Below are 24960 nucleotides of genomic sequence, written 5' to 3' on the forward strand. Positions count from 1 at the left end.
CATAGTGTCTCAAACAAAGGGAATGCTGGCCACTTTCTCGATTGGTTTTTGTTCTTTGAGTTGTCCCAGCTAAGTGGCTGTCCTGATTTGCTGATGGAGCAATTGACCAGAATCCACTATACATGGAAATGCATATGACGAATTAAACTGATCCTTGATAAATAAGACTGTTCATTTGTTACGATTAGTGAGGGGAGAGCTCCGCTCTCTCCACTGGGCTGTGGTACCTGCTCAGCGGAAAGAGGCACCTCTGGCCACGCGGCCCTCCCTCAACAGGTGCCAGTGTATCCAAGCGAGGGCTTTTCGCTTTGGAGAGATGAGAGGTGACTTGGCAGAGACACAGAGTGGAAAGCCAGAGATGTTTTCCCGGGGTGGAAATGGCGAAGGTGAAGGGGCATAATTTGAAGGTGTTGGGAACTTGAATGGAAAATTCTATACAAAAACTTAGTGCTGGATACTGCTTTCCTGTGATAACGTCAATGTGCTCAATGGTGGAGAGGTCTTTACCCATGGATTTACATGAAACGCTATCCCAGGAAAGCAGCATCCAGCATCAGGAACCCCTACCGCCCGTAACACGCTCTCTTCTCGCTGCTGTCATCGGGGAGAAGGTACAGGAGCCTCAGGACCCACACCACCAGGTTCAGGAACAGTTATTACCCTACAACCATCAGGCAGGAGGTACAGGAGCCTCAGGACCCACACCGCCAGGTTCAGGAACAGTTATTACCCCTCAACCATCAGGCAGGAGGTACAGGAGCCTCAGGACCCACACCACCAGGTTCAGGAACAGTTATTACCCCTCAACCATCAGGCAGGAGGTACAGAAGCCTCAGGACCCACACCACCAGGTTCAGGAACAGTTATCACCCCTCAACCATCAGGAAGGAGGTACAGGAGCCTCAGGACTCACACCACCAGGTTCAGGAACAGTTATTACCCCTCAACCATCAGGCAGGAGGTACAGGAGCCTCAGGACCCACACCACCAGGTTCAGGAACAGTTATTACCCCTCAACCATCAGGCAGGAGGTACAGGAACCTCAGGACCCACACCACCAGGTTCAGGAACAGTTATTACCCCTCAACCATCAGGCAGGAGGTACAGGAGCCTCAGGACCCACACCACCAGGTTCAGGAACAGGTATCGCCTCTTGACCATCAGGCTCTTGAACCAGAGTGGATAACTTCACTCACCTCTGCACTGAACTGTTTCCACGACGTATGTCCTCACTTTCAATGACTTTTCTTCTCGTGTTCCCAATATTTATTGTGTATTTATTTCTTAGTTTCTCTTTGTATTTGCACAGTTTGTCTTTCACACTCTGAGCACCCTAGTTGGATGGTCTGCTATGGTCTGCCCACAAGAAAATGAATCTCAGGGTTATAGTGACATGTATGTACTTTGATAATAAATTTATTTTGAATTTTGGAATGTGTAGGAAAGATGCAAAAGCATTGCAGTCCTGATGAAGGGTCTCGGCCCGAAACGTCGACTGTTTACTCTTTACCATGGACGCTGCCTGGCACCGGCATTTTGCGTGTGCTGCGACCCCTTTCACCGTGCATCTCGATGTACGTGTGACGAAGCTGATCTTTCACAAGAGTCCCATTTAAACTGCTCCAAAGCTCACTGTCTGGAAGGGGTGCCTCAAGTAGATGCAGCCAAGCAGCCTGCTTCAACCCGCTTCCTCTGTTGATTTGGTGGTCAGTGGAGTTGCCCAAGACCCGTCTGTACTTCCGCACACTCTTGATCTGGTTTCTCAGTTCTTGACAGTTCCTACTCGAGCTGGGAGCATTGTTGCCGGTCTGACCGAATCCATGCAGCCTGCAGCAGATCGTTAGTGTGTGCCTCTGCTAGCCGAATGCAGTCGATTTCACTCGCTTTGTCCAGACTCTGCATCTGAGGGCAATTTAGTCCTTGCATCTCTGCAGTGCAGTGCAAGTACACAAAGCAACATCCTACCACTCCACCATTATGTGACTAGAATTGGGGGCCACGGGTTAAGGCTGAAAGGGGGAAGTATCGAAGGCAGCCGCCCATCTCAATTCTGCTTCCCATTCTGTCTTGTTCTCTACTGCCATGATGAGGCTACACTCAGGTTGGAGGATTGACACCTTGTATTCTGTCTGGGTAGCCCCCAACCTGGTGGCATGAACAGCGACTTCCCGAACGTCGGGTAATTGCCCCTGCTCCCCTTCACCGTTCATGCCTGCCCATCACCTCCCTCTGGTGGTCTTCCCCGTTCCCTTTCTTCCACGGTCATCTTCGCTGTCCTGTCAGATTCCCCCTCCCCCCAGCCCTTTTATCTCTTTCACCCATCAACTTCCCAGGTCTTTACTTCACCCCCACCCCCTCCCCCAGTTTCACGTGTTCCCTGCCACCTTCTACTTCTTCCCTCCCCCCCAACCCATCTTCTTCCTTTGAATTCTCTCTTCCCAGTCCCGAAGAAGGGCCGAAACATCAGCTGTTCACGCTTTTCCACAGGTGCTGCCTGTCCGGCTGGGTTCCGCCAGTGTTCTGTGTGTGTTGCCCTGGATTTCCAGCGTCTGCAGATTGTCTTGTGTTTGTAATACTGAAGGGGGAACTTCTTCACTCAGAGTGTGGTGAGAGTGTGGAGCGACCTGCCAGCGGAAGTAGTGGATGTGGGTTCGATGTCAACATTGAAGAGAAGTTTAGATACATACATGGGTGGGAGGGGTGTGGTGCAGGTCAATGGGAGCAGGCAGAATAATTGTTTGGCATCAGTTGGATGGGCTGAAGGGCCTGTTTGTGTGCTGTAATGCTCTGTGACTCTGTGGTCAGGAGCACACCTTGAACCTGGGGTTACAAGGGACCAATCTGCTGTGGGGTTCCAAGCAATACACACAAAAGTTGCTGGTGAACGCAGCAGGCCAGGCAGCATCTCCAGGAAGAGGTACAGTCGATGTTTTGGGCTGATGATTCTGTGTACCAATGGGTTCTGTAAGCACGCTGCAGGCCATGAGCTGCTGTGCCTGAGTGGGTAAATAGATAAAAAAAAAGTCTGGGTGTGTGGGTGGGAGAGGGGCTTGCTTTGTGCTGCTGTGGTCTGCATTGTTCTGCCGAGCGTTGTGAGCGTGCTATGTCGGTGCTGGAATGCGCGATGACACTCGCGGGCTGCCCCAGCGCACCTCTAGGTTGTGTTGGCCATACGCACAAACGACGAGTTCCACTGTACGATGCGATGTTCGTTTGATGAATGAATAACTCCGAATTCTCTGCTCTGACTTCACCGGCGACCTTTAGCCTGATGAGGTCTCGGCCCGAAACGTCGACTCCTTCGTCCCCTCTGTAGACGCTGCCTGACCTGCTGAGTTCCTCTAGCGTTTTGTGTGTGTGTTGCTCTGGATTTCCAGCATCTACAGCATCTCACGTTTTTGAATTTTTACCCATTTGAAGGAAAGCAGGGAAGCGTTTGTATCTCGCCTGTCAAGATGTCAGAGAATCAAAGTGTGTATGACTGCAGTTTCTTTGAAAGAACAGCACAGGAGTGGGCCTGTACCACCCACAATGCAGAATTAGCCTGAATTTAATGGAGACCTGTGAGGTGTTGCACTTTGGTAGGACCAAGCAGGTGGGTCTTGCCCAGTGAACGGTAGGGCACTGAGGAGTGCGGTAGAACAAAGCGATCTGGGAATACAGATCACAATTCTTTGAAAGTTGTGTCACAGGCAGATAGGGTCGTAAAGGGAGCTCTTGGCACGTTGGCCTTCATAAGTGAGGGCTTTGAGTACAGGAGATGGGACATTATGTTGAGGTTGTACTAGATGCTGCTGAGGCCTAATTTGGAGTATTGGGTGTCGTTTTGGTCACCTACCTACAGGAAAGATGTAAAGGTTGAAAGGGTGCAGAGAAAATTTACAGGGATGTTGCTGGGACTTGATCTGAGTTACAGGGGAAGATTGAATAGGTCAGGAATTTATTTCTTGGAATGTTGAAGATTGAGAGGAGATTTGATAGAGGTAGACAAAATTTTGATGGGTATAGATAGTGTAAGTGCAAGCATGCTTTTTCCACTGAAAAATGCATCAAAGTTGCTGGTGAACGCAGCAGGCCAGGCAGCATCTATAGGAAGAGGTACAGTCGACGTTTCAGGCCGAGACCCTTCGTCAGGACTAACTGAAAGAAGAGATGGTAAGAGATTTGAGAGGGGGAGTGGGAGATCTGAAATGATAGGAGAAGACAGGAGGGGGAGGAATGGAGCCAAGAGCTGGACAGGTGATCGGCAGAAGGGATATGAGAGGATCATGGGACAGGAGGCTCTCACTATACTCCTTGCCCATCCTCTGGGCTTCCCGCTTCCCCCTTTCTCCTTAGGCCTCCCGTCCCATGATCCTCTCATATCCCTTTTGCCAATCACCTGTCCTGCTCTTGGCTCCATCCCTCCCCCTCCTGTCTTCTCCCATCGTTTACAATCTCCCCCTCCCCTTCCACTTTCAAATCTCTTATTCACTCTTCTTTCAGTTAGTCCTGACGAAGGGTCTCGGCCTGAAACGTCGACTGTACCTCTTCCTAGAGATGCTGCCTGGCCTGCTGCGTTCACCAGCAACTTTTATGTGTGTTGCTTGAATTTCCAGCATCTGCAGATTTCCTCGTGTTTGTGTGTATGTGTGTGTGTGTGTCTATATATATATACACACATACACACACACATACACACATACACACACAGACGCAATGTTCCGTACACAGCACATTAACCAAAGTATTACCACAGATAAGTTAATATAATTCAACATGCTTGCAGTACACAACACAGGTTCACAGTAAACAGCTTGCTATCCTGGTGACGAGACCTCGGTGCTGGCAGGGTACTCAATAGTCTCACAGCCTGAGGGAGGAAGCTGTCACCCAGTCTGGCAGTCCCAGTCCTGATGCTCCTGTACCTCCTTCCTGGTGGTAGTGGGTCTGAGAGATTGTGGGGTGGGTGGTCGGGATCCTCCACAATACTTCAGGCCTTCTGTCTACAATGCTCCCGGTAAATGGGGGGGAGTGGGGGAGGAGGGAGACCCCAGTAATCCTCAGTGGCCTTGCTGTCCTCTGTAGGGTCTTTGCAGCTTCTGTACCACACAACATTGAGCGTCCTTTTTGTTCCCAAGCAGCTTTCTCTGATCAGATTTCATAATGTGTTACCCCTTCTTGCCTTCATCTTATCTCCCCACCCCCACCGGACTCCATCTATCAATCATCCCTTCCTCCCCTGGATCCACCAGCTCTTGCCCCATCCATTCCTCAACTGGCAATCTCTCCCTCCCCCCCGTCCCTTCAGTCCAAAGGAAGGGTTGTGACCCAAAGTGTCGAGGGTCCACTTCCCCCCTGCGGAACGGGTGCTGCCTGCTCCGCCAGGCTCCTCTGGCAGGTCGTGTGTGATTCCAGCAAGTCAGGACTAGGTTCAGTATCACTGCTGTAGGTCATGACATTTATGGTTTTGTGGCGGCAGTACAAGGCAAGACAAAAATTACGACACGTTGCAATCTGCAGACCACGACTCTGAGACTTGGGCGACTGTTTTCCTGCTGTCATAATGATATGTGCCTTGTGCTGTGTATGACTGGTATTGTTTTGCACGTTGGCCCAGAGGAACGCTGTTTCGTTTGGCTGTATTCAAGTGAATGGTTGAATGAGAGTTGAACTTGAAAATAGAACATTACAGCACAGCACAGGCCCTTCAGCCCACGATATTGTGCCAACCTTTTAACCTACTCCGAGATCAATCTAACCCTTCCCTCCCACATGGCCCTCCATTTTTCTATTATCCAGAGTCTCTAAATGTCCCAAATGTATCTGCCTCTATCATTCCATAAACCCACAGCTCTGTGTAAAAACAACTACCTACTTCTGATGTTATCCTCCCCTCCTCCCCCCAAAACTTTCTTCCAATCACCTTGAAAGTATGTCCTCTAATATTTTGCTGGCTGTTTACTTGCTGTATACCTCTACCTCAAAGAACATGGAACAAAACAAATACACTTGTTGTGCTGACTTTTTACTCTACTCCAAGATCAAACTAACCCTTCCCTCCCAAATAACCCTCCATTTTTCCACAATCCATTTGCCTATCCAAGAGTCTCTTAAATGTCCCTAGTCTGCCTTAGCACTGCTCCTTAAAGACATCCTCAAGGAGCGATGCCTCAGAAAGGCGGCGTCCATCATTACGGACCCCCATCACCCAGGACGTGCCCTCTTCTCATTGCTACCATCAGGGAGGAGTTACAGGAGCCTGAAGACACACACTCAACGACTCAGGAACAGCTTCTTCCCCTCTGCCTGTTTTATTTCTGTTTTTGCACTAGTTATTTAAGTATTTGATATACACACTGTAATTCAGTTTTTTTTCCCTACATTTATAATTGTACTGTGGCTGCAAAGTTAAAAAAATTTCATGATGTATGCCAGTGATATTAATTCTCACCGTGACCCTGAACTCTGGCAGTGCGTTTGGCCACTGTGTAAAACAACCTACTTCTGACAACACCCCCCTCCCCCAAAATACTTTCCTCTAATCGGCTTAAAATTGTGTCTTCACGTGCAGATAAGTAGTGCAAAATTGTGCCTTCACGTGCAGATTAATAGTGAAAGAGAGGAAATGGAACACCGGACTGTTCGGAAACCTGATGGTGCTTGTCCCTGAAATGTTGAGTGTGTGTCCTGGGGTTCCTGTACCTTCCTTCCTCCTGGTAGCGATGCAAAGGGGACTTTTCCCCGGCGGTGAGGGTCCTTACTGATGTACGCTGACTTCCCTGAAGATGTCCTCTGGTGGTGAGCTTGGGCTGCTCTTCTTGGGCATCCGTGTGATTGCTTCCCTTTCGAGGCCGGCGGGGACTTCCGACCCCAGCGGTGAGAGATTGAGGGCACGGTGGTGTAGTGGTTCAATTCCCGTCACTGCCCGTTTGTATGTTCTCTCCCCGTGTCCGGGTGCTCTGGTTTGCTCCCACAGTCCAAAGGCGTACTGGTTGGTAGGTTATTGTCCCATGATTGGGCTAGGATTAAATTCGAGGGTTGCTGGGCAGCACAGCTGAAAGGGCCTGTTCTGCACTGTATCTCAATAAAATTAAAAACCACACTGCCACCAGTTGGTCAGCACAGGTTTTTAGTACCTTGCCAAGTACACTTGCAGTCTTTGCGTTCATCACTTTATTGTTCTGTGATTTGTTAAGACATTCCCTGAACATCTACACTTCAGCCTCTTGCCTCAGTGAGTCTCCCAAAGGCCTCGCCTACCTGGCTCCCCGCTGGCCAGTCTGGGAACTTTTCCTCCAGCACTGCCATCAGACGCGAGTGCTGATCCCATCGGACGGCTTCTGACTCATCACGCAGTCCGCCCTGGGACTGCTCAAGGCTCTTGGTGGATAGTGGAGGAATCGAAGAGTGTGGGGTCAGAGCAGAGGGAATGGCACGTAACTCTTTTGGTCACAGAGTCAGAAGTAGAGCACAAAAACAGGTCTTTCGGCCCATCTAGTCCGTGCCGAACAATTTAAACTGCCTGCTCCCATTGACCTGCACCGGCACCACACCCCTCCATACCCCTCCCATCCATATACCTATCCACAGTTCACAGAAACGTCGAAATCGAGCTCGCATGCTGGCAGCTCGTTCCACCCTCTAACTGGAGAAGCTTCCTCTCATGTTTATCTTTAACTTCTCATCTTTCACCCTTAACACATGGACCTCCAGTTGTCGTCCCACCCTGCCTCAGTGGGAAAAGCCTGCTTGCATTTACTCTATCTGTACCCCTCATAACTTTGCACACCTCTGTCAAATCTCTCATGTACATCGAAACATATGGTGAAATAGGTAACGTTGCTCAAGACCAACACAGTCCAAGGATGTGCTGGGGTAGCCCTCAAGTGTCACCAATGCTTCTGGCGCCAACATAGAATGCCCACAACTCAGTAACCCTGTACTGTACATATTTGGAACGTTGGAAGAAGCCCTCTTGGTCAAGCGGAGCACATACAATCTTCATTGAATCCTTAGTCGTTGGTCCTGTAAAGCTTTACGGTGACCACTGCACCCCCAGGCCACCCCAAGCAAGGCAGTCGCGCTGAGTGGGAGAGCAGGTGCAAGGGGCTGAATGGTTGCCTTTGCTTCTGTTCCTTGTGCTTGTGCTCAGCAAGGCTTAGCAGTCGAAGTGGAGTCATGTGATGCAGGAAATGCGAGCGCCAGTCTCTGCTCTAGGTTCCCACGCAAGCATTTTTTGTGAGGGATTAAATTCTGGTGGAGACTGAGGAGAAATTTGAGGTTTTTAAACAGCCAGTCCAGTGAAGTTGCTCCTCCACGATCAGATTTCTGAACAGTTCTCCCTATTTTACTCTTACTTAGCACTTCTTAAAAATATTTCTTATTGTAACCTGTAGTAATTTTTTAAAGCACTGCACTGCTGTGGCAAGGCAACAAGTTTTACAATGCACACAGTGCTGGAGGAACTCAGCAGGTCAGGCAGCGTCTATGGAGAGAGGCCCTTCAGGTTAAAATTCAAAATGGTGCCCCCAGTGAAATTTGACTGTTCCCACTTCCTTTACAGACCTGATTAAGGGTCTTGGTCCGAAATGTTGACTGTTTATTCCCCTCCGTAGAGGCTGCCTGACCTGCTGAGATCCTCAAATATTCTCTGCGTGCCACTCTGGATTTCCGGCATCTGCGGAATCTCGTGTTTAGAATTTTACAACACGCAGTACCCTGCAAAAGTCTTAGGCACATGCAAAAAATTCTGGAAAGGAAAGATGGTCTCAAAAATGAAGTGTTTCTAAAGATCCAAAACATTTACTTAAAGAGCAGTAAACAGTAAAAAGGCAATCAAATCAATATTTGGTGTGGCCACTCTTTGCCTTTAAAACTGCACCAATTCTCTTAGGTACACTGTCATGCAGTTTTGTAAGAAAATTGACTGTTTGGTTGTTCCAAGCTTCTCAAACTTGCCATAGTTCTTCTGTAGACTTTGGCTGTCTCGCCTTCTGTCTCTCCAGGTAACCCCAGACAGCCTTAATGGTGTTGAGATTGGGGCTCTGTGGAGGCCAGACCATCTGAAAACAGATGTTAAAAATAATCTAGGGTGCCTAAGACTTTTGTGTAGGATCGTAAGCCCGATTGCAGTACAAGATCTGAAAACTGAGGGCCGATCACCATGGCAACAGGCAAGATGAAGCTAAGAGTGGAGGTATTCGGTTTGGGGGGGCATTTGCAACAGTTGGAAGATACTTATATGGGTTCTTTTCATCTTCCTGGAGAGCCTGTCTTTTATATTGGGTTCCCCCCAATTAGTTTTGAATTTAATTCCTTGTAGTTGACTCCTTGGTTCTGGTTAATGAGAGCTGGATCACACTCAAGAAACTGGAAAATAGGCAGAGGAGTAGGCTAACAGGTTCCTCCAGCCTAGCCAGCCATTCAGTATAATCATTGAGTCATAGAGCCCTACAGCACAAAACAGTTGTGCTGAGCTGATAATCTGCCTCCTCCCATCGCCTGCACTTTGACCATACCCCTCCTGTCCACGTACCCATCCAGACTTCTCAGTGTTGAAATCAAACCCACATCCACCACTTCTGCTGACAGCTCATTCCACACTCACCACCCTGAGTGAAGAAGTTTATCCTCGTGTTCCCCTTGAACATTTCACCTTTCACCCTCAACCCATGACCTCTAATTGCCTCACCCAACCTCAGTGGGTGGGTGGGGGGGATCCTGCTTGCATTCACCCTATCTATACCCCTTCTAATTTTTGTATACCTCTATCAAACCTCCCCTCATTCTCCTGCACTCCAGGAAATAAAGTCCTAACGTATTCAACCTTTCCCTATAGCTCAGGTCCTCAAATCCTGGCGACTTCCTTATAAGTTTTCTCTCTCAATCTTATTGAGATCTTTCCTGTCGGGAGATGACCATGACTGCACACAATTAGGCTTCATTAACTTCGACATAACATAACATTTTCACCATTGTCTTCAACCTCAATGGAAGAAGCCTCGATTTTGTGAACAGAGTCCCGCCCTCCCCCACACTAGGGGCTCTTAACCCCCGACGCAACTCACCAAATGACCGAGGTTTGGGTTTATCAGTCAGCTGGACTGCTCGCAGTCAGGGTAGGGTAGGTGACTGAGCTCAGTGTTGCCTAGGTGACGTTTTTAGGATTGCCAAATGTTCTGTTTATTCATGACCTCATGCACTGGCAGATCCAGTTTTTCTTTTATTCCCCCTCCACCTGAGGCGATATCTCATCTTGGCCATCAGCCATCCTGTCATTTGACCTCCTTTTTTTTTCCACAAATCCCAGGGCAGCTGGATGGAGTAAGCAGAGCTGAGAGTGTCTCATCGCTCTGCTGAGTAAATGCTTGCGTAGCTCTGAGTGTGGTAGTAGGTGTGAGAAGGTGCTGATCTATCAGATGAAAGATTAAAAGATAAATTACCTTGTCCCACGTACGCCGAAGCTTACAGTGAAATGCTTTTGCGTCAATGACCAACGCAGTACATTTTGCTGGGGGGCGGTCCGCAATTGTCACCATGTTTCTGGCGCCAACATAACGCGCACGTCTTTGGACTGTGAGAGGAATCCAGAGCACCCGGAGGAAACCCACACGGTCACGGGGAGAACGTACAAACTCCTTATAGGCATTGGCGGGAATTGAGCTCGGGTCTCTGGCACTGCAAAGCATTTATGCCGGCCGCCAACGCTGGCATGTCTCTCCCCTCACCCGTGATTGTACTGATGTCTGCTGTTTGTTTCATTGCCATTGTGCTCTGTTGCTCTGACGAGCTTTGGAGTATGCTATGATGATGTCAGACTATATGTGGCGACATTCACGGACTACCGGTCCCACCCCAGCACTTGTCAGTGAGTTTGTTTGGCAGTACAGACGATGCATTTCAGACTCTGTGGATGTGGATCCAATGTGGCAGAAGAGGCTCGAGGGCTGGATTGACTGCTCTTCAGGTTTCGCAGTGTGTGCCCGAACCTGCCCGTGGTTTCACTGCTTGACTCCTCCTCTGTCGAGTGACTGCAGAGTGCGTGTTCCTCCTTGGTACTCTCCTCTCCTGCTGGGAGTGTCATGGGAAGGTGAACTTCAGACTTTGCTGCAATTGCAGTCTCCCTGAGACATTGCGTCAAATATGTCACGTGTACAGCTGCGGCCGTTCGTACCCCTTGTGCCTGTTCCATGGCTGGGGCACGTGAAGACAGTGAGACGTGTGAGCAGAACGAGGCCATTCGGCCCATTGAGTCTGCTCCACCATTCCATCATGGCTGATCCAATTCCCTCGCAGCCCCAATCTCCTGTCTTCGCCTCGCTAATCCTTCATGCCCTGACCAATCAAGAACCTTATCAACTTCTGACTTAAATATACTCAACGACTTGGCCTCCGCAGCTACCTGTGGCAACATGGATTCGCCATCCTCTGCCCAGAGAAGTTCCTCCTCATCTCCGTTCTAAGTAAACGCCCCTCTATTCTGAGGCTGTGTCCTCTGGCCTTGGACTGTCCCACCATAGGAAACGTCCGCTCCACATCCACTCTATCAACATTTGATAGGTTTTAATGAGGTCGCCCTTCATTCTGATTTCCAGTGACTAGAGGCCCAGAGCCATCAAGCACACCTCATATGTTAAGCCTTTCGATCCCAGAATCATTTTTGTCAACCTCCTTTGAACCCTCCCCAATGTCAGCACATCCTTTCTTCGATAAGGGCCCCAAAACTGCTCTGGATACTCCCCAGTGAAGCCTCGCCATTACTTTATAATGCCTCAACATTACATCCTTACTTTTCTATTCTAGTCCTTTTGAAATGAATGCTGACGTCGCAGTTACCTTCCTCGCCACAAACTCAACTTGCAAATTAATCATTTTATCTCCATTTAGGAAATAGTCAGCCCTATCATTTCCTCTACCAAAGTGCATGACCATACACTTCCTGACTCTATATTCCATCTGCCACTACTTTGCCTATTCTCCTAATCTAAGTCCTTCTGTAGCACCTCTGCATTCTCCACTATCTGCCCCTCCACCTACCTTTGTATCTTCTGCAAACTTGGCCACAAAGCCATCAATTCTGTCAACCAAAGCATTGACATGTAGCATAAAAAGAAGTGAAAGAGGGCAGGTTAGAGGAAGATTCTAAAACATCTTTCTTAATCTTTTAGATTCTTGCCTTCATGAAATTTAATACCACTGATTTAAATGACGTGAAATTGGTTGGAGGAATGCTGTCCCATCACACACTCCTGGGGTCAGACACAGTGAAGCTCCCTCTACACTGTCCCATCACACACTCCAGGGGTCAGATCCAGAGTGAAGCTCCCTCTACACTGTCCCATCATGCACTCCCGGGGTCAGATCCAGAGTGAAGCTCCCTCCACACCGTCCCATCACACACTCCCAGGGTCAGACACAGTGAAGCTCCCTCTACACCGTCCCACCACACACTCCCAGGGTCAGGGTCGGGGTCAGGCTCAGACTGAAGCTCCCTGTACAATAAACACGAGATTCTGCAGATGCTGGAAACCTAGAGCAACACACAAGATGCTGGAAAAACTCAGCGGGTCAGGCAATGTCAGTGGAGAGGAATAAGCAGTTGGTGATTCGGGATGCGACCCTTGGTTAAGGCTGCAATTTGTTCTGCAATAGTGCTATAGTTCAAAGGTGTGAAAGTTATTGGAAATGGAGGTACAGTAGTGAGCCCGACACTTCACAACACTGTTGCAAGATCGGGGTTTGATTCCTGCCCTGCCCCTGTCCGTAAGGAGTTTGTGTGTTCTCCTTGTAACTGGGTATCCTCCAGGTGCTCTGGTTTCCTCCCACATGCCAAAGGCACGGTTTAGATTATGAAGACACGTAGTCCTCTTTTATTGTCATTTAGTAATGCATGCATTAAGAAATGATACATTATTTCCTCCAGTGTGATATCACAAAACACAGGACAGACCAAGACTGAAAAAACTGACAAAACCACATAATTATGACATATAGTTACAACAGTGCAACAATACCATAACTTGATGAAGAAGTCCGTGAGCACAGTAAAGTTCAAAGTTTCTCAGATGTCCCACATCTCACGCAGACGGGAGAAGGAAGAAAAACTCTCCCTGCCATGACGACCACAGTCCGACTCTGAGTCATCCGAAAACTTCGAGCTCTGATCAGCTCTCCGACACCGAGTACTGAGCGCCATCTCTGTCCGAACGACTCAACCTCCTTCTCGGTCGCCAAAAGCAGGCAAGGCCGGGGATTTTGAGGCCTACCCTCCGAAAGATTCCCGACCACACAGTAACGATGGCAGCGAAAGGGCGTTTCAGAAATTTCTCCAGGTGTTCCTCTGTGCTTTCGCGTCCATTCTCCATCAAATGAGAATTGTCAGTTTAATGTCAATGTCAAAGTAAAGTTAATTTTAATATAAGAGTGCCACCACATACAACTCTGAGATTCATGTTCCTGCGGGCATACTCGGCAGATCTATAGAGTAGTAACTGTAAACAGGATCAGTGAAAGATCAACCAGAGTGCAGAAGACAACAAACTGTGCAAGTGAGTGAAGTTATCCCCTTTTGTTCAGGAGCCTGATGGTTGAGGGGTAGTAACTGTTCCTGAACCTGGTGGTGAGAGTCCTGAGGCACCTGTACCTTCTACCTGATGGCAGCAGCGAGGAGAGACAATGGCCTGGGTGGTGGGGATCTCTGCCCGTACGGGTTAGTAAGTTGCGAGCATGCATTGTTACCTCTGAAATCATGGTGACACTTCCGGGCTGTCCCCAGTACAATCCTCCCGACTTACTTTGTCACCAAGTGATGCATTTCACTGTGCATATGACAAATCTGAATCAGATCGGGTTTAATATCACCGGCATATGTCGTGAAATTTGTTAACAGCAGCACAATGCAATACATGGAGAAAAATGTAAGTAAATTGCAGTAAGTATATATATGTATGTTAAATAGATTAAAAACAGTAGTGCAAAAATGGAAATTAAGGAAGTGAGGTAGTTTTTGTGGGTTCACTGCTCATTTAGAAATCAAATGGCAGAGGGGACAAAACTGTTTCTGAATCACTGTGTGTGTCTTCAGGCTCCTGTACCTCTTTCCCATGGCAACAATGAGAAGAAGGCATGTTCTGGGTGATAGGGATTCTTAATGATGGATGCCGTCTTTTTGAGGCATCGCTCCTTGAAGATGTCCTCCATGCTACAGAGGCTAGTGCCCATGATGGAGCTGACCAATTTTACAACTTTCTGTGACTTTGGTACTGTGCAGTTGCCCCTCACCAACCCATACCACACGGTGGTGCAGCCTGTCAGAACGTTTTCCACTGTACATCAGTAGAAGTTTTCAAGTGTTTTAGGTGTCAAACCAAATCTCCTCAAACTCCTTTTAAAAAAAAAAGTCACTGTCTTGCCGCCTTATAGCTGCATTGATATGTTGGTACCAGGTTAGATCCTCAGAGATGTTGACACCTACGAGTTGATCACACTCTCCACTTCTGATCCCACTGAGGATTGGTGTGTGCTTCCTCGTCTTGCCCTTCCTGGGGTCCACAATCGGCTTGTATATCCCGCTAATCTTTAATCCTGGTGCAGAAAACAAAAGGGAATAATGAGGTAGTGTTCATGCTCATTGTCCATTAAGAAATCAGATGGCAGAGGGGAAGAAGCTGTTCCTGAATCGCTAAATGAGTCCCTCTTCAGGCTGCTGTACCTCCTCCCTGATGGGAGTGATGAGAAGAGAAAGCAGGGCAGATCACCCAGGCAACAGGAAAGATGCGGGGTGTCACTAAAAACCATAGATGCACAGTGGAGGAGTGGTATGGAAACGCCAGTGCCCAGGAATGGAAAAGTCTATGGAAAGTGGTGAATGTTGTATTTAGAGATGCCACTTGGAACAGACCCTTTCGGCCCAATAAGCTGCACTGTGCAGCAACTCATCGAACTAACCTAATCGCAGGACAATTTACAATGATCAATTGTCCTGTTGCATTAAGTGGTATTGGGTTTGGGGAGGTGTTTGTAGGTGCTTGTTCATGTTGTGAGCAGAGTCCATTCCCGCTCAATAGCCCGGCAGCTGTTTTAATACTCCAGTGTGGCTCAGAGCGCTGGAAGATGTTTTTAAGAGGGGTCTTGGTCTCAAGGTGCCAGTGTTCACCTGCTCTTGAAATGGTTCTTCCTTGTCGAATGAGCTTAGCTGTGCTTAACATGCTGTTCCTGGGGCCAATGTGCACGTGCCATCACAAAGAAGGCACATGGCTGCTCCCCTCCTTTCTTAGAAGTTTGCGAAGATTCGGCATGTCACCAAAAACTTTGACAAACTTCTACAGATGCACAATGCGGTGGGGTATGTATCCTAACTGGTAGTATAATGGCCTGGTAGGGAAACACCAATGCCCAGAGTGGAAAGGTCTACAGAAAGGGGTGGATACAGCCCAGTCCGTCACAGGCAAAGCCCTCCCCACCATTGAGCACATCTACGTGTGGCGCTGAATCCATCATTAAAGACCACCCCCCCCTCCCCTCACTCCAGTCCAGGCCATGCTGTCTTCTTGCAGCTGCCGTCAGGAAGAAGCTACGCACACCGCCAGGTTCAGGAACAGTTACCATCTGGCTCCTGGACCAGAGGGGATAACTTCACTCGCCACAACTCTGAACTGATCCTGTGATCTACAGAAAATCTTGCAGATGCTGGAAATCCGAGCAGCACGCGCAAAATGCCGGAGGGACCCAGCAGGCCAGGCAGCTTCTATGGAAAAGAGTACACAGTCGATGTTCCGGGCCGAGACCCCCTCATCAATCCTGATAAAAAGGTCGGACCGAAACATCGACCATAGATGCTGCCTGGCCTGCTGATTTCCTGCAGCATTTTGTGCGTGTTCAGTGACCTACAGACTCACTTTCAAGGATTCGTTACAACTCACTTACTCAGTATTATTATTGTTTGGACAATTTGTTTTCTGCATATTGTCAGTCTTTGTATATAGTTTTTCATAAATTCTATTATTTCTTTATTTGCCTGTAAATGAATCACGGTAATAGACGGTAACACATATGTACTTTGATTATGAGCTTACTTTGACTTTGACCCTGGTGGAAAAGCTGGTGCCTCTGGCACTCCCTTAGTACTGCCTCTGTTTTTACACGTTTCAGATTTATTTATCACGTGCATCGAAACGTACCGTGTAATGCGCCACTGGCGTTAACAGCCAACGTAACCTAGGGGTGCGCTGGGGGCAGCCCGCAAGTATTGCTACACATTCCAGCAACAACATCAAAACAAACACTCTCTTTCTCCCTGCCCCCCCCCCCCCTTTGCTCCCTAATGCATACACAGCCCTTTAACCTCAGAACAGGCCAACTTCGAGCCCCCTGGTGGGCTCGTCTGTTTGTAGCTGTCGGGCCTTTGACTCTCCCAGCGGACTTGCAGAGACCTGCAAGCTCGAGCCTCTGGCCGTAGGGCCTCGATCATCCCTATGGAGCCATGATGACGTGCGAGGACCCAAACTCCAGGCTTCGGAGCGCTGGTCTCGCCAATGGCAGAAGCCCGAACACTAGGCCTCGAGCTCCAGGTCTCCCTGATTCGTATACCTATTGGTCAGCATCACTTGTGCCTCCTGTCTGCACAGAACCCAAATCTGGAGCCAGCCAGTGGTCCAGTGCCTCACTGACCTGGGGGGGGGGGGGGGGTCCTGCCCTTATCCTAGTTGGTCTGCCAGCCCGACATCTGACCACGTCCATGTTGCTGGCGTTTGAACTTGGACCCAAAGCTGCCCAACACCAGCATCAACCTACCCATCATTAAGAGCCAGCAACTTGAAGGATCCCACCCACCCTGCTCATGGACGACTTGTCCTCCCTCACGTCAGGGAGGAGGCTCTGTAGCATCCACGCCCCAAAAAAGGTGATTTAAATCACAAACGAGAAGATCTGCAGATGCTGAAAATCCAAACAACACACGCAGTTCGAGGCAGATTTAATATCACCGGCAGATGTCGTGAAACTTGTTAACGTAGTACGATGCAATTCATGATAATGTAGAAGAAAAATAAATAAGTAAATCAATTCCAGTAAGTGTGTGTGTTAAATAGTGAAATTAAAACCAGAAGTGATAAAAGTGTTCATGGGTTCAATGTCCATTTAGGAATTGGATGGAGGGGGGTGGAATCTGTTCCTAAATCGATTATATAAAGCAGTGATAGTTTGTTCAATTGCATTAAAACCTCTTTATTAACTGGACAGACCGTGGGTGCAGTTGTGATTCTCAGCTGTGGCAGGCTGAAACGGAAATATTTAATAGTATCCATCAAGCTGCACTGCTTCGAGTTCCTTTCCCCAAGCAGTAAGGCTGATTGATGCCTCCATCTTCCTCATCTTCACCTCCACTACTCGTTTCCTGTCAGTCAGCTTGTGTGCAGACATGCCTGTGCCCAGCTTCACTTTATGGAGATCCACTCACTCTGTGTATGAGCTATCTTGTGTGTTTATATTTATTGTGTTCATCAGCATTGTTTTTTTGTGCGGGCAGTAATTATTTCTCCTTTACAATTGAGTACTGTAAATGACTTTATATAATCTTGAATCCCTTTACCTGAAGCTGTTTGTTTTATGATCGGTTACCTGGATTGGAACTTGAGCGTACAACCTTTGGACTGCAGGCAACTGACTGGTCTTGGGCGGTGCTGCTCCCGTACACTGTATCAGAGCTCTGTAAACCGCCAGCTCGCTTCTCCAGAAATGGCTGCATTCTCTCACTCTCTCTCTCCCATTCAGTCTTTCTCCCCACCCCACCCCATTCCCTTTTCCTTCCCTGTTTGCAAAACACGACTCCATCCACGGTGCAAACTTTCAGTCCCTGTCTTACTTTCAGAATCTTTCTCCACCGTAAAAATGTGCTTTTGTTTTTAAAAGATTCATTATCACATACAGAAAATGCACCCATTTCTCTGCATTTGTCTACTCAGCTCAGCACCTTCCCTTGCACCGGGTAAAGTCTGCTCGTATTTCCATGAGGGCCACTTGGCCCCTCTGGCCTTCCCCAGTGCTGTGTGAATCTAACCATGAGACATAGCAGAATTTGGATTAAATTCAAGGTGCGGGTGGGGGGATACGCGGGAGACGGGAACTCCATCTTCATCGCTCCTCTCTGACACTTAGGAGCAGAGTTAGGCCACTTGTCCCATTGATTTTGCTTCGCCACCCATCATAGGTGATTTATTATCCTTGTCAGCCCCATTCTCTTGCCTCCTCCCCGTAGCCTTTGGCACCCTGACTAATCAAGAACCTATCAACCTCTGCTTTAAATACACCCAATGACTTGGCCTCCAGTGATTGTGGCAGTGAATTCCACAGATTCACCACCCTCTGGCTGAAGAAATTCTTCCTCATCTCTGTACTGAATGGATATCCCTCTAATCTGAGGCTGTACCCTCTGGTCCTAGACTCCCCCACTATAGGAAACATCTTCTCCACATCCGCTCTGTCTGTGCCTCTGGTCCTAGACTCCCCCACTATAGGAAACATCCTCTCCACACCCACTCTATCTGTGTTCTCTGGTCCCAGACTCCCCCACTATAGGAAACATCCTCTCCATATCCACTCTATCTGTGTCCTCTGGTCCTAGACTCCTAGGAAACATCCTCTCCACATCCACTCTTTTCTGTGCCCTCTGGTCCTAGACTAACTGACTACAGGAAACATCCTCTCCACATCCACTCTATCTGTGTCCTCTGGTCCTGGACTCCCCCACTATAGGAAACATCCTCTCCACATCCACTCTATCTGTGTCCTCTGGTCCTAGACTCCCCCACTATAGGAAACATCCTCTCCACATCCACTCTATCTGTGACCTCTGGTCCTAGACTCCCCCACTGTAGGAAGCATCCTCTCCATATCCACTCTGTGCCCTCTGGTCCTAGACTCCCCCACTATAGGAAACATCTTCTCCACATCCACTCTGTCTGTGCCTCTGGTCCCAGACTCCCCCACTATAGGAAACATCCTCTCCACATCCACTCTTTTCTGTGCCCTCTGGTCCTAGACTAACTGACTACAGGAAACATCCTCTCCACACCCACTCTATCTGTGTCCTCTGGTCCTAGACCCCCCCACCCTAGGAAACATCCTCTCCACATCCACCCTATTCGGTAGGTGAGTATGGGCCCAGAGCCAGAAACCAATTTCCTTAAGCAATGTTCCCATGAAATATCTGATTAGCATCTACGCAGGGCCCAGCCACTTGGTGTCCAGTGGTGGCCGGACCTGAACGTGAACACCCAAAGCTTGAGAATCTGGGGGCAGGAGATTTGGAGGCTGCTTGTCCTGGGGTTAGAGGGGGGCCTGCTGGTGTGGGAGGGTGGGAAGGAGATTTGTTGTTGGGCTGGACATGCTGTGTTGGCACTGGAACGTGTGGTGACACCCTTGGGTTGTAAGAGCATTGGCACATCTCACTCTGTTTTGACATAAAATGTGATAATTGTGAATCTACGGTCCACCCCTACAAGCCCTCTGAGGTCGGCAGCCTCAAGTGCATTCCCTGGCCCGAATGGCCGTGCCCTGCAACGTGCCGGTCAGAAACGTTGGCTTGTTTGGGAGGTCGGTCACTTTATCTCAAAAATGCCAAGGCATATGGCACATTTGCCTGTGTGAGTTGAGGCAGTGTGTTGCAGCTTTAGGCTGTGTCTGGAGTTTTGCAGACAGTTCTGGTCACCCCATTGCAGGAAGGGTGCAGGAGAGGTTCACCAGGACGCTGCCTGGTTTAGAGGGCCTGTGCTGCACTGAGAGGCTGGACAAACTTGGGCTGTTTTCTCTGGAGTGGCGGAGGCTGAGGGGAGACCTGGTGAGGCCCTGCGTTGGTCAGGGTCAACCATGGACGTTGTCAAAATCAATACAGAAGTCGGGGCAGTGTGAGATACAGGGTAACCAGACTACCCCTCCCCTCTTTGCAGCCGAGGAGCGCAAAGGAACGGCAGAAATGGTACAGTTTGGTACCAGCAGCATCGCAGGAGTCGCCAGTCAGCATTGAACTCAATGTAGGACTGCCTTAGGGACTCCGGCTCCAGATTTTTCCCTCGGGGGTTTACTCCTGAACCCCATGAGTGGGGATGGTGGCAAGGCAGTGGAGGTTTGAGATCGGAGTTTGCCTTCTGGATGAGCAGCCAGCCACAGCTGATGAGCCCCATCTGCCCAAGAGGGAAGATCTGATCGAGGTTTATAAGATTATGAGGGGCATAGATGGAGTGGACGGGGAGTATCTGCTTCCCCAGGGTTGAAATGTCTAATACCAGGGGGAATGCATTGAAGGTGAGAGGGGGTAGGTTCAAAGGGGATGTGAGAGGTAAAGTTTTTTGCTCAGAGAGTGGTGGATATCTGGTGTGGTGCTGGAGGCAAATACATTAGAGGCTTTTAAAAGACGTTTGGATAGGCACGTGGATGTGAGGGAAGTGGAAGAATACGGACATGGTGTTAGCGTTTTGATTAGTAATTTGATTGGTCTGGTGCAACACTGGGCCCAAGGGTGTATTCCTGTGCTGTACTGTTCTGTTGTAGATGGGCTGAAGGGCCTGTTCCTGTGTTGTACTGTTCACAGTAAGTGGAATTGGTAAACATCTTTCTCTACATTCACTGCATCGTCAAATCTATATAAATCCAATTTGTTCTTTAGACAGAGTGCACAGTAGATTTACCAGGATGTTGCCTAGATTCCTCAAAGTTACCACACAAGTTGATGGGGTGGTTATGAAGGCATTTGGTGTGTTGGCCTTCATTAGTCGGGGGATTGAGTTCAGGAGCCGTGAGGTAATGTTACAGCTCGATAAAACCCTGGTCAGACCACACTGTATTGCGTTCAGTTCTGGTCGCCATTATAGGAAGGATGTGGACGCTTTAGAGAGGGTGCAGAGGAGATTTACCGCGATGCTGCCTGGATTAGAGAGTGTGTATTATGTGGAGAGGTTGAGTGAGCTGGGGCTTTTCTCTTTGGAGTGAAGGAGGACGAGAGGAGACTTGGCAGGTCTGCAAGATGAAATGCTCAGACTGAGTGGACAGCCAGAGACTTTTCCCCTGGGTGGAACTGGCTAACACGAAGGGACATAATTTTAAGGTGATTGGAGGGAAGTGTAGGGGGGAAATGTCAGAAGTTTTTAAACAGTGGGCGTGTGGAACACACTGCCAGGGTGGTGGTAGAGGCCACAGGGGCATTTAAGAGACTCCAGATATGCACATGGATGATATAAAAATGGAGGTTATGTGGGAGGGAAGGAAGGGTTAGATTGATTTTAAAAGGTCAGTGTCACTCCGCTCGGGGATAAGATTTGTCCTGGTGGGAATGGCAGGCCTGGTCCCAGGAAACCTGCTGCCTGGTCTGAGGCAGATGCAGAGGGGGAGGGGGGGTTCTTGCATTAATCTTTATTCCGGTAAACAGTCTTGTTTCTTTTGCAGTCTTTTCACAAAAGCAGCTCTTGTAATTAACAGTTGCTGCAGCCCACGTCCTGCCTCGCATTCGTAGGTGAGAGCTCTCCGCCTCCCAGTCAGTTCTCACCAGGATTGGATGTCTTTTCCCTCTCATTGGTGGCCCCGTTTCCATGGCATTCCCTCCCCCTTGCTCCCGGGATCTTGGCCCACGGAGTCCCGATGCCAGAGCTTCCTTCAGCAGTGGCTCTGAGGGGATCGCTCTCCGGTACCGGTGGCCCCGGTGCCGAGCGGAGCTCAGCTCCTGCCTCCCACTCCGTTCCCCCACTCCTGTGAGATCTATCTGTTCAGTAGGACCCTGGGTTGTTTTACAGACTAGAGTAGTAGTCGCCCCATTCCAGGCTGTGACTGCGCTCAAATGGGGCATCGCGGTCAGCGCGACGCTGCTACAACGTGGGGCGTTGGAGCTGGAAGTTCAGCTCGAGCGTCCTTTGTGAGCAAGTTGGTAAGTTCTTTTGTGTAAGTGCAAGGGCTTCCTCCGGGTGCTCTGGTTTCCTCCCGGAGTCCAAAGACGGACTGGTTAGTAGGTCATTGTAAATTGTCCTGTGATTTAGGCTCGGGCTAAATCAGTGGGCTGTTGAGTGGTGTGGCTCGAAAGGCCTGTTCCGCACTGTACCTCTAGATAAAAGTTTTAAAAAGTTATAATTATGACCCGGGGAACTTCTAAGCAATAGAGAAGGGCTGTGTAACGTCATATTGAGCCCCCTATCTAAGTGAAGATTTGATAGCATTGCAGAGTGTCCAGAGAAGGTTCACGAGTGAAAGCTTTAATGTACAAGGAGCATTTGCCGGCTCTGGGCCTGTACTCACTGGAGTTTAGAAGGATGAGGGGGATTGGTGAATTTCATTGAGACCTCGCGGATATTGAGAGGTCTCGACAGAATGGATGTGGAGAGGGTGTTTCCTATAGTGGGGGGGGGAGTTCAGGACTAGGGGGCAGAGCTTCAGAATAGAAGGATGTTTCTTCAGAACAGATGAGGAGAAATTTCTTCAATTCATTGTCACAGACAGCTGTGGAGGCCAAGTCATCGGGTATATTTAAAGCGGAGGTTGATGGGTTCTTGTTTAGTCAGGGAGTCAAAGGTTGTGGGGCGGGGGGAAGGCAGGAGAATGAGGTTGAGAGGGAAAATAAATCAGCCATGATGGAATGACAGAGCAGACCCAGTGGGCTGAATGGCTGTAATCTGCTCCGTCTAATGGTCTTTGTGCCCATGCCCTGAGCAGGGTTTGAGCTCGGAACCCAGTATTCCTGCACGTTGGTCTAGCTGACGGCACTCTCGTTTGCTGTTCCGGACTGACTTGCAGCTCTGCTGTGGAGAGCACTGGGCGCCCTGTTTGCCCTCTCCCATGCCATCGAGGGTGTCGGTTTCCAGTTTGGACTAAGACCTCTGCCCGGTGAAAGAAGCAGAGCTGTGCGGGATTCCTGTTTCTTCCTCTTCCCTGTATGACATCACCAAAAGCAAACAGTTTTTTGAATAAAGGTTCACAGATCAGTGCATTATCAGAGCCCATGTATGTCAATATATCAGATACTGAAAGGCCTAGATAGTAGACGTGGAGAGGACGTTTCCAATTGTGGGGCGAGTCCAGGACCAGAGGGCACAGCCTCAGAATAGAGGGTTGTCTATTTAGAATAGACGAGGAGGAATTTATTTAGCCAGAAAGTGGTGAATCTGTGGAATTCATTGCCGGACGGTTCAGGAGACGTTGGTATATTTAAGGCAGAGATTCATAGGTTCTTGATTGGTCAGGGTGTGAAGGTTATAGGGACAAGGTGATTGCTAATAAATCAGCCGTGATGGAAAGGTAGAGCAGACTTGATGGGCTGAATGGCCTAATGAGGCTCCTAAGTCAGCATATAGTACCTTGACATTTTATTGCAGGACGAAGAAATACAGTAGAATTTGTGGAAACGCTATACATAGATAACTGACATCCAGCCAACGTGATTTATAAGCAGTCAATAGACGATCAAAGAGACACAGCTGATTGGGCTATGCGAGCTGAAAAGTTTGGTGGAAGTTGGTTCAGTAGTCGGTTTCAAAAGGGGGTTGAGTAAGTGCTGTTCTGTCCTGCCCTGGGTGGGTTGCAGAAGAGCAGGGTTACTGGCCGATTTTCCTTATTTCATTCATGGCCCCAAGACCTCCTGAAGGTTGGGAAAAGAGCCTTTCACCACCCCCCGGCCTGCAGTCGCTGAGGTGACTTTAATCAGCAAGGCTTTGTGTGTTCCTGTTCTGTGGGTCTCTCCTTACACAGGAGCGTTGTGAACGATGAGGGACGGCGTGCTGATGGTGGGGAGAGGGATCTCATTGAGGCCTGCTGGGATACTGTAAAGCCCAGATAGAGTGCACATGGAGAGATGTTTCCAACAGTGGATGAGCCTAGGACCACCTGTCCTGCTGCCAGGCCTTGCCGAGCTGCAGTACTGTCTACGGGAAACTGCAGAGAGCAGACCGCAAAGAAGCACGTGGCACCAGAAGCCTATAGCACCAGTGTTTCTCTTCCCCTGGTCCTTCCCCTCTTGGGCAGCTTTCCAAGTTCCCTTAAACACGGCTCTGCTGTAGACTTCGTTTGCACAAGTTCCACTTTTGCAAATTGGAGATGTTTCTCCTGAACTCATTAAACGCTATGGGCTCTCTGGCCCACCATGTTGAGCCGACCTTGTAATCTACTCCAAGGTCAATCTGACCCTTCCCTCCCACAGAGCCCTCCATTATCGTGTAGCTACCTAAAAGTCTCTTAAATGTCCCTGATGTATCTACCTGTACCACCACCACCCTAGGCTACGTTCCACCAAGACTGCAGAGTACATGTTAAAGTGGCCCTTGGTCAGTAAGGTTATGGAGAGAAGGCAGGAGAATGGTGTTGAGAGGAATAATAAATCGCTGAAGAGACTCAATGGGCTGAATGGCCTAAATCTGCTCCTGTGTTTTATGCTGTCCCTCTGTCCCTCTGTCCCTTTGTTTGTCTCTTGATCCATATGTAGCTGGATTCCAAGATGGTCAAGGTGGGCATGGGGTCGTTGACCGGGAAGGGGTGAAAGAATTCCAGATTTATGACTGTAGGGGGAGGTAGAGGGAACTATCCTCCTGATGTGAGTTCCAGATATCAGGTCCCTTATCTGCAGTCCAGGGTCAAGGAAGGTTGGAGGTCTGGAACTGGCCTGCCCTGGGGTTGGCTGCCTTTTTCTGTCAGCGTGCGTTGGGCTTGTTTCGCGGCTCAGCTGGACGTGCTATGTCAGTGCCACAATGCTGGTCATTGCATCTCTCTGTATACTAAGTGCTTTAAAAAATAACTCATTGTGTAGAACCACCCAGCAACACCTCCCCCACCATTTATTGAGAAACAACGCTGAATTAACCCTTCAACTCGTGCCATCTAGCAGTCCCCAGTTTAACCCTAGTACTCACATGACTATTTACAATAACCAATTAACTGGTACGTCTTCAGACTGTGGGAGGAAACCGGAGCACCCGGAGGAAACCCTCGCGGTCACGGGGAGAACGTACAGAC

At 49.0% G+C, this 24960-nt stretch overlaps 1 protein-coding gene across 4 annotated transcripts in view; it reads left to right on the forward strand.

Annotated features, from left to right (window-relative positions):
• The window catches only part of mark2b (MAP/microtubule affinity-regulating kinase 2b), a 180669-nt gene that overhangs the window by 8042 nt on the left and 147667 nt on the right, over positions 1-24960 (forward strand). The gene's annotated exons all lie outside the window — the stretch shown is intronic.

The sequence above is a fragment of the Mobula birostris genome, chromosome 28, assembly GCF_030028105.1.
Source record: "Mobula birostris isolate sMobBir1 chromosome 28, sMobBir1.hap1, whole genome shotgun sequence".
NCBI classification, from domain to species: domain Eukaryota; kingdom Metazoa; phylum Chordata; class Chondrichthyes; order Myliobatiformes; family Myliobatidae; genus Mobula; species Mobula birostris.